Raw genomic sequence first — 6,838 nt, 5'->3', positions numbered from 1 at the left:
AGGAACAATATTTGGTGGTTGTTATCCCTATGTTGATGACCATGGCCTTGTTGTGGAGGATCTGATGTTGGGGATAGTTATGTGAAGGCTTCTCTAGATGAACAAATGTGTGAAAAATTGGGTGTAGTGAGTCAATCTTGGCTCATAAGCTTGGCCCAAAAGGTTTTTCATGGTGAGAAGCTACAACATCTACTGCTCAAAATGACGAATGATTTCTGAAATTTTCACCTAACTCAGTGCCATGAAATGATCCAACTTGAGTTTGAAATTGCGACTTTGAAGACCAAGGTAAGAACAAGAATTGGAGTATGTCATGCTCCTCATCAAGTGGACTAAAATAGCAAATTGGAGTTTATATCTCAAGAATAAGGGGTTGTTACTAATATGGATGAAATTTTTGGTGTTTGCAACCGAGCCAATCCAATAAAATTCCAAGAAATGATACTAAATGTGCAAGAAAATGTCAAAAATATGATTTATGGCAACTTTAGTTCATTTGGAAGTAAGAGTGTCATTTATTTAAAGGCCAAAAGTTATAAAATTCAATGTTCGAAAGCCTATTGATCCTCTCACTTATGCCCAATGATCCTCAAAGAAACAACGATTTGAAATTTGGTACGAAATTCAAGTCTTCGAAGTGGAGATATTATGTGAGATTCTTGATGCTCTGATGTTGTCCCCATAATTTTCATAGAGAAATTGATTTGAAGTTGGGGAGACGGTTGGTCGCCTCAAAGTGGAAACACAAAGGCTGATGAGATCGACGTCACACAGTGACATTAAATTGTGTGCTTGATAGGAGGCAACTCATAGGTTTCCAAAAAAATAATTTTTAGTTTAATTTTGAGTTTTTGGTTTTTATAATAGATTTGGATTTTATTTTTGACTAATCCCCATAATTTCAAATGTTTGGAGCTAATTAAATAGGTTTGGAAGTTAAAATTAGAATGAAATTAAAGATTGGAGTTGAAAAACCTTCAAGGGTTGGGATCACTTTTTGGAAACTGAAGATTGCCAAAAGTTAGTGGGCGAGTCACCAAATGGGTCCTTACATAGCCAAAAAATCAAGAGAAGTTTTAGGTTCAATCATTGATCGCGATCCCATAAGCCCAAGGCTGCGATAATGTAGAATTGATAGGAGCACAGTCGCGATTGCAAGGAGAGGGTAGCGACCAAGATTACTCGTGGTCAGGTAAAAAAAAAAAAGACCAAGTCTTTTCATTTTTACCAAACATCCATTTTCTCCCAAAGCTGATCCAAAATTCTTCTTGTTTTTCACAAAGAATTTCCTTTTCCTGTGATTGATTACACTCAAAAGTTCATCAAGAGTCAATCTCCCAAGGTATATTTCCTCTTCTCCTCTTGATTTTGTTGTCTCTTGAGTTTGTAAGTTAGTTAAAAATTAGGTTTGATTCTCGCCCAAAATTTGAATATGAAATTGTGTTCAAATGTTGAATTGTGGGGTGTAGTAGTGTTATTGATGGTGTGTTTGCTGAAAATTGGAGTTGGCGGCTAGTAAGAATGAATTTTGTTGAAAGAAATTTGCTTGAAACTTGATGGCCTCAATCTGTTCGACAATATGCCTGACTGAGAATTTCTCTGAAGCTAACTGATCTTCACAATCGCAAGGCCCAATTCCAAGATCGTGAAGAGTGAAAATGAGGTTGACCACAGTTGTACATCGCTATCGCGAGCGTCAATTCCGCGATCGGGATGAGTTAAATCCCTGGCAGTGAAACTGCCTAAAAATAGTAACTTCACCCCATCATCCTCAATTCATTTTACATCCATTTCTTTAACCTAAATTTATGCTAATACATTGTTTTGCATGCCTATATGATTTTCTAATATGTTTGCATCATTTTTAGATACTTTAGCTGTGCAAAATGGCCGAGAATGATATTCAAAATGAGCAACGAGTTGAGGAACAAATAATTGAGGATGAGTACTATAACCAGTAGTTGTTTGTTTCAGCCAAGTGTCACCGATTGAATGGCTGCCTCACATAAAAAAAATTATTAAGGAGAGGGGAATTCTATTGGATAATCTTTAAGCCAAAATTCCCGGTCTTTATAGATGATTGGACGCCAACGGCTGGATGTGCTTTGCACTAGATCCTATCAAAGCAAATAACTCTATGGTTTGCGAATTCTGTGCCAATGCCATCGAAATAGACTTTAATGGTGATTTGGTGGTCATGGTTTAAGAGAAGCAAGTCCGATTTGACTTCGCCACTATTAATGTTTATTATGGCCTTCCTGCAACAGACAACGACGTGCACAAGGCAAGAGCACAGGCTGAAGGGCAAGAATGGTGTTTGAGTCACTTACACGATGGCCATAGGCCATAATGGATTGCTTTGAATCTTAGGATTGATTCCTCCAAATTCAACCTCAAGGCCAACACATGGCTATCTATTATTTGCAGCCATATCATACCTTCAAGAAATGAGATCGATGTGTCCCTTGGCAGGGTGATGTTCATTTGTGCGATTATGGAGGGTATTTAACTCAATGTTGGCGAGTTGATTGTACAAAAAATTCATGAGGTAGTCATTGGAGGTACAAAAAATCTTTACTGAACTTTTTAGATTACCTATTTATGCCTAATAGCTGCGGTTGAACAAAAGAAAATGAATAGCCTGAAAAGTCTCAAAAAACCATTTCATCAATTAAAGATGAATGAAAAGGGGGATGTAGTGAAGAAAAGAAAGATTGACATACTTGATTCGGCGTTTGGTACATTCGCTGAGAGTAGTGCTTTCCTTGATCTATAATCCACTTCTTTATCTGGTGGGTTACTGTAAGTTGGGCCTCCAGCTTTGGTCCATATATCCGGCCAAGTGCATGGCGTGGATTCATAGATTCGAGAGCTTGTATAGTGCCTCCCTACCAGCCCTGGAGAGTCCTCCTCCTCCACTTCAGGTATTATGTCTTCGACCTTATCTACTATTATGAGTAAGAAGCAGCAGATTAAAGATAGGTTGGCCAAGATTGAGAGAAGGCAGAAGAAGATGAAGGTTATCGAGAAGAAGAAGAGCAAATTCCTCAATAAGATGATGGACATTCAGAAGGTTCTGCGATTCTGGAGATCATGATGATGATGATGATGATATCCTTTCAGTCCCCAATAACTCCAATTTTAATTAAGACATCTCAAGGAGCCCCTGGTATTCTCTGTTTGATATTTGTACTATGAGGAGACACAATTTTATTTTCAGTTGGGGGTGCTTCACTTAGGGTCCTTTTGTATAGTTGATGTTGGGATTTGTGATTCTGGATTATTATTGCTTCTGCTGATTATTTTGATGTTTCCCTTGTCGGGCTTATTATGGATTTGTGTGCCCTTGATCAACCTTGATGATGATTTAGATGATGTGCCATTGTCGGTCTTTTTATTTTGATATTGATTGTGATGGATTAGTCATTTTTTCTTTTTCTTCGTTAGTTTTCCTTACATTTCATAGTTTTTTTGTTTTCAATTTCTTAGATTGTGTTTCTGAATGTTGATGCCCTATGATGGATAGAGTGACGACTTTCTTAAGAGAAAATCATTAGTTGGTTGTGAGTTTATTTGATAGTTATTGTGAGGTGAAGTCTGAGTAATCATATGCCAGTCTCGAATAGATGTATGAGTTTGTCCGATGATGCATTGGTTGACGACTTTCTTAAAGGAAAAATTGTAGTCATTTTGGAGGTTGTTATTTTGTTGGTACTAAGAATATAGTCTTTTATACCCCTCCATTTTGAAAGATGGGCATATTTTGAATGATTTTGTGACAACTCTTGTAACTCTTTTAGTGACATTTGATCCGTTAGTGGGTTGAATGTTTGATGCCACTTGAATGTTCGAAAAGAAAATATGATTTTCAACCATCTTGAGTGATTTTCATTCCATGTGTGGTGAGTTGTTGAATAATTCCTTATGTTTGCTTGTTCTACCTAAAACTTGCCCGGTTGGTCTTGAAACATTGGTCTTTATTGAGTTTGGTTGGATAAATAATCTTAGGTATTTCTTGATTGTTCTTAAAGTCCACTTGGCCTAAAAATCCCATATTTGCACTAAATATATCATTAGTTGCCCCCTTTGAACCTAACTCCTTTTATTGACAACCTTATTACAAGCCTTACCCATTTTGAAAAGACATTTTCCTTTCGAACCCTTTTCCTCCTTGAATTTAAAATTGTGAAAGTAGAGGCCAAAAGCCTAAGTTGGGGGGGTGTTATGGGAGACTCGTAGAAGGGATGCCTATCACATAAGAGCTTGGTAAAAAAAAAGAGAGATTGATAAAAAAAAATTGATAAATGGAGGAAAAAGTTGTCAAGAATGAAAAGGTTGTGAAAAACAAGAAAAGAAACTGAATAAATGAGATTTGAATCCTTCAAAAATTGAAAACAGTTGCATGTGTGGGGCATCTTGAATGGAAATGAAAATTTAAAATATGCAGTGGTTTGAATAGTGATAAAAAAAGTAGAAAAATTGGAAAATGATGAGTTGTTGAGTAATTCAAGGAGGGTGTAGTCACTTATGCCTAAATGATATCCTAACCTTCAGCCTACATTACAAGCTTAACAAAGTCCTTTGAGATTTCTAACCATATGAACTTGAGTCAATAATGATTGAAAATATGGGGAAGCCTATGATGTGTCATTTGTGTTCATAAGATGTTCTATTGTGTGTGTGAGTGTTTGTGTTTTTGTCCCTAGTTTGTACATATTTTGTGAGTGTTTGGGACATTGTTTTTCTTGTGAGGGCATGCAAATTGATTAAGTGGTGATTTTGAAATTTCCTAATTGAATCAAGTGAGCACGTACAAGAGCTAAAGAGTTGAGTCACTTCTTGAGTTTGAGTAGTTGTCATTTAATGATTCTTGGTTCTTGAAAAATATAACATGAAGTGACGGGGTTGTTTTTGGGAAAAGTTGCATAAGGACTATTTTTTAGTACCAACCAAAGTCATGATCATGATTCTTAGGTGAAATGAAAGTGAGTTTTGCTTATTTGAATGCCTCTTGTGCTTTTGATTTTGTTTTGCTTGATGACAAACAAATTTTTCTAAGTTGGGGCTAGTGATGAGTGGGTATTTTTACCCACTTTTCTCGTATGTAAACTCATAATATTGCCTTGTTTATGTGACAATAAGTGCTTTTGATGTGGTTTTCTTCATATTTTGCAGGAAATTGAATTATAAGTTGATTTGGAGAATAACAGAAGAAATCAAGTGAAATCGAGGCAAAAAGAGAGCTAAAACTGAAAATTGGAAATGGCAGTGAAATATTCTTCGCGGCCGTGTGGTCAACGAGTCATGATCGTGGTCAACAAACAACTAACTCTTCCGGATCGTGTGAAGATGTTTCACGATCGCGATGGCTTAGTCAACATTGACTTCGTGATCATTGTCAATGTTCACGACCTCGATGAAGAACATGTCAGGCTTCAGGGACAGTGTTGGAAATTGACGTTATTTTATCCCAAATATTATTATACACTCATGTACAACCATTTTAGGGGATGCACTGATTTACACTAATTATATTGGGATATTTTTCAGTTTGGCTTAACTTTGAGAGCAAGGTTTCCACAACAAACATCATTAGAGTGAAGATTGAGAGCTTAATTTGTAATGATTTTTAATCCTTTCTTAACCTCTTTGCTTTGTATTGCTTAATTTCTCTGTGTAGTTGTCATGGTGATTTGAATTTTGTATTAGAGATAAATAATTTGTGGGTTATTGATTTTAATCTTATGCTTTTGCAATTAGTTGAATATTTTCTTATATATGAATTGGGTCTTTGATTATCTAAATTAATTTCAAGTTTTAATTGGTTTCCTATGTATTTGATCACTCCTTGGACTTGCCCATTTACTTTGATAGAGCTTGAAAGAGTCAATTGAGATTGAAAAAGTTGATTAGAGCATAATTTAAGGTGTAGCCACTCATATATCAGATTATAGCTAGAAATAGTGAATCCATGCATTGCCTATAGTTGATTTAATTGTGTTGTTACTCAATTAAGTTCTAAAGAACTAGTTGAGAAATATTTGCCTATATTCGAGATAACTAGGTGGATGGTTTAGGTTCTAGGCATATATGATATTATCCATGATTAATTTAGATTGTATGAAATAATATACAATGGATCGTATAGGTGTTGATTGATATCCCATTCCCAAATCTCAATGGTATCCTTGCTTGAAAAGGCTTTATTCCTTGTTCTTTTCTAGCCCCCTATCCTAAATTATTACCAATATCTTTATAGTATAATTGTATCTTTTATTTCAGATTCAAACTAGTATCTTGTAATTCTTAATTTCTTCAATTGCCTATACATTGTTCCTCGTAGGATTCAGCCCCAACTCTACAATGTGTTTATATGGACAACAACCACCTACACTTCGATTCATCAGAGTATAGTTGAGCGTTATCAATTGAACACGCTGAATAACATAAAATCCAATGTAGGATTGATCTGTACCTCATTGCTTGATTATGGATAGTTCCTCAAGACCCTCAATAGACGCATCAAAGATTTCAATTAGTGGTAGATTAGAAGGTGAGAAGAGGGAATTTGAAAGAGGAAAAGAACTTAAGAGTTTTTAGTACTATCTTTAGAAATTAAAAAATAAAATCATTAAAAGACTAACCACTTAAAAAAAGATAATACAAACAGAACCTAAATATGTGACAAGTAAAAGGATTTCCATTTGAATCTTTCGGAAACATGCCTTTTATTTGTCTCTATTTGATCCATTGATACAATTTTATCTTTATTTTATACTCAACAACAAATTTAGATTCCATATGATGAACATAATATTAATTATATCTCCTCGCCCTA

General features: G+C 35.3%; 1 long non-coding RNA gene across 4 annotated transcripts; it reads left to right on the top strand.

The window, feature by feature from the left end:
- The first annotated feature begins 906 nt into the window (after positions 1-906).
- Positions 907-5,765, top strand: LOC129876135 (uncharacterized). 4 transcript variants are annotated; one of them, XR_008763316.1, is made up of 3 exons: positions 912-1,192; positions 1,284-1,342; positions 1,606-5,765. It is a non-coding gene; the product is annotated as an uncharacterized LOC129876135 (long non-coding RNA). The 4 variants fall into 4 exon arrangements; XR_008763317.1 differs by having other exon boundaries at positions 917-1,342; positions 1,606-1,751; positions 1,869-5,765; XR_008763318.1 differs by having other exon boundaries at positions 907-1,342; positions 1,869-5,765.
- Positions 5,766-6,838: the final 1,073 nt, after the last annotated feature.

Source organism: Solanum dulcamara, chromosome 12 (assembly GCF_947179165.1).
Source record: "Solanum dulcamara chromosome 12, daSolDulc1.2, whole genome shotgun sequence".
NCBI classification, from domain to species: Eukaryota; Viridiplantae; Streptophyta; class Magnoliopsida; order Solanales; family Solanaceae; genus Solanum; species Solanum dulcamara.
Note: the sequence above shows the minus strand (reverse complement) of the source record. Positions and strands in the feature narration are given on the sequence as shown.